We start from the raw sequence: 3,706 nt of genomic DNA, 5'->3' as shown, positions 1-3,706 counted from the left end.
TAATGCAGCCGTTGGTTCCTTTGATCATGCTAACAAAACAGCAGAGCCCTTTCAATGTGAGAACTTGCTAGGCAGGTAAACAGACCTTGGTCAAGCCCCCTCTTTACTCAAATTAAGCCATGTAATTTTAGTAGGTCATTTCATTACCTGTTCCACCACAATTGTGTGGGTATCATTGTTTCATCATTTTTTAAAGCAAATGTAAAGCTACTGAGCTCTTCCACTCCTGGGAGTTCCCATTTTCTCTATTCTGACTGATTTTCAAGATAGTCCTGACATACACATTCCATCCATTTTATTGACTAGTTCAGATAAACGCTGCCCAGCAGCAATTTGGCACAGATTGAAGTGTTTTAAAGAACCTTCCATTATTTCAGCTGCCACTTTAACTCAACCCTTTGTCCTTTCTTATTCTCTCTCTCTTTAAGGTCATTTAGGCTTCATCTCTGCCTCAGAATCAAAACACTGTGAATATGGTTGTCTGCAATTGGCTTAGCTGAACTAGTATTGAGCCAAGGCTAGCTACAAAAGCACTTGTGTTCAGCATTCTTTCCAATGACTGTGCTCAAACCTTGCTCATAACATAGGGGTATATGTGGTTAGCTGAAACGATGCTGAATATGTTTTTTCCTTGTCTACACTTGCAGCTCAGTGATGCTCAGTGTTAAGCTTATCACTGACAACTGCTCTGCAACGGTTTAATATTGTAGTGTAAACTAGGCCTTAGTGCTCTGAATTTCTTCTTCCTTTACCTCTTCCCCAGAGAGGAACCAGGACCTCTTCTTATCCCAGGTTCTGGTCTATATTAGGACCTGCAGCTACTGTCACCCACTGCCAGCCTCCCCATTTCTGCTCTAGAGAGAGGACTCCATGGATTCATGGCTTGCTCATGGCAGGTCGGCCTCTACCCTCTGCACTCAGGGAGAGAAGTGGACAAGGGGGAGTATCTCAGATTACACCCAAGAAGCTTGAAAAATGGTGGTGGGAGAAGCAGCGGGGAGGATGGAGGATAAACAAGCCAAGGTGAGGAGAAGGTTAGAGCTGAAAGGTCGAAAAGTCTGAAAACTCACAAGAAATCTCACAGAAATTTAAAGATCAAACGGCAGCGCAGCTCTGGAGAAATATTCCCACTGCTGTTTGTATCACAGGGGCAGGCTGCCATTCAGAGGTGCGCCATGCTGACCACAGCTCTGAACTGTCTCTGGAAACTGCAGAGAAAGGACCCTCACAGGGGTGAGCCTGCAGAAGTGCTCTCAACCATGAACAATAAATAATCAAAGAAAATGATTTGCTGGGAGTCAATATGACTAACCAAATACCATCTTAGTGATGGTGACATCTGAACGTGGGTAGGCAGAACTGACACATACAGGAGGTATGTTCAGTCAAAGCCAATTTAAAGCAGCTGGTGAAGACAATACAGAAGTGACTCAAAACAGGGTAGGCTCTGAGGAGCACTTACTGAGATTTTAACAGCTAGTTAGCACTGTTCCCACTCCAAATGACGCCGCTCACTTCTGTGTCAAAGAATCAGTAACACCTTTCCAACAGACACACGTGACTTTCTGCCAGCACACTTTTAATATTCACATTCTGCTCCCTTTGAGGTGCAGCAAAGAAAACTAACATCTCTCATTTGTAAGACAACTTCCCAGAATTGACAGTGTCTAGCATCATCTACTCCAACCCGTTTTTCTGACTTTATATTTTAGAACATACAGACTTACACATGCACATTCCAAGGTAGACCTGCTCATCTTCCACATAATTTTCCGGAGACAGCTACTGCTAGATTCTTGCACTGCCGTCACCATGAATCACATATGCTTGGACCGTGTCTACACTAGGGAGTTTTGCACTGGGATAAAAAATGGTTACCTACCTTTCGTAACTGTTGTTCTTTGAGATGTGCTGTTCACGTCCATTCCACATTAGGTGTGCGCGTGCTGCGTGCATGGACATCGGAAACTTTTTCCCTTAGCAGCTCCCGTTGGGTCAGTAGGGGAGCCCGCCAGATTGGTGCCTCCAGACCGGTGCATATATACCTCTGCCGACCTGACCCCCCTTCAGTTCCTTCTTGCCAGAGACTCCGACAGAGAGGAAGAAGGGTGGAAAGTGTAATGGACGTGAACAACACATCTCGAAGAACAACAGTTATGAAAGGTAGGTAACCATTTTTTCTTCTTCTTCGAGTCCTTGTTCACATCCATTCCACATTAGGTGACTCACAAGCTTACCATAGGAGGAGGGTAGGAGTCATGGAACAATTGACTGAAGAACAGCCTTGCCAACCATTGCATCATCTCTGGCTTGCTGGCTGACTGCGTAGTGGGCTGTGAACGTGTGCACCGATGACCAGGTGGCTGCTTTACAGATCTCCTGGATTGGGACATGTGCCAGGAAAGCTGTTGAGGATGCCTATACCCTCGTTGAATGAGCTGTGATAACTGGGGCTGAAACCTTGGCAAGCTCGTAGCAAGTGCAGATAAAGTCCGCAATCCACGATTAAATGCATTGCGCCGAGACCGGAAGCCCTTTCATTCTATCAGCTATGGCGACAAACAGCTGCATTGACTTGCGGAAAGGTTTAGCTCACTCCAAATAGAACGCCAGGGCCCTTTGGACATCCAGAGTGTGCAGGCTCCAGTGACTCGGGTCTGTGTGTGGTTTAGGAAAGAACACTGGTAAACAAATGTCCTGGCCCATATGGAATTGCGCGACTATCTTAGGGAGGAATTTTGGGTGTGGCCTGAGTTGCACTTTGTCTCTATAGAAAAATTGTATAAAGAGGCTCCGAGGTTAGGGCTCATAACCCAGACACCCTCCTCGCTGATGTAATGGCCACCAGGAATGCCACTTTCCAGGAGAGGTGCAGGAGAGAGCAAGAGGCTAGGGGCTCGAATGGGGGCCCCATAAGCTTGGAAAGGACCAGATTAAGGTTCCAGGGAGGGACCGGCGGGCGCGAGTAGGGGAACACTCTCTCCAGTCCCTTGAGGAACTGCAGGGCATTTGGATTCCCCTGGGTGGAACTCTGAAATGGCAGCTAGATGCACTCTCATTGAGGAAGGAGCGAGACCCTGATGCCTGAGGTATTCTAGGACGACTGGAATAGTGGCCTGGAGTGGCTGTATCTGCTTAGGCTCACATCAGCAGGAAAATCTTTTCCACTTAGCTAGGTAGGCCGCCCTAGTGGAAGGTTTCCTACTGCTATTTGTCGTACTGGAAGAGAGCACTGGCTCCCCATAGCGTTTAGCCAGATAGCTTCCACGCTATGAGATGCAGAGACGCAGATCCAGGTGGAGCAGGTGCCCTCTATCCTGCGTGATGAGGTCCCGGTGTAGGAGCAGGGCAATTGGAGTGGCCACTGACAGCTCTAGCAGGGTTGTAAACCAGTGCTGCTGAGGCCAGGCTGGGGAGATCAAAATTATCATCGCCTGGTCCCTTCAAACTTTGAGGAGGACTCTCTGAATAAGCGGGAGTGGAGGGAAGGCATACTTCAGAGTCCTGCTCCAAGGGAGTGCGAAAGCATCTGCGACCGAGCCCGGACTGTGGTTCTGGAACGTGCAAAACCGCAGACATTGGCTGTTGTTCTTGGTGGCACCCCCACTTCTGGAAGACTGACTGCAAGATGTCCGGTCTTATCGATCACTCGTGCATGCAGTACGACCTGCTGAGGCTGTCCGCTAGCTTGTTCCATTCTCTCAGG

The sequence above is a fragment of the Mauremys mutica genome, chromosome 1, assembly GCF_020497125.1.
Source record: "Mauremys mutica isolate MM-2020 ecotype Southern chromosome 1, ASM2049712v1, whole genome shotgun sequence".
Taxonomy (NCBI): domain Eukaryota; kingdom Metazoa; phylum Chordata; order Testudines; family Geoemydidae; genus Mauremys; species Mauremys mutica.
The sequence above is the reverse complement of the archived record's forward strand: the minus strand, read 5'-3'. Positions refer to the sequence as shown.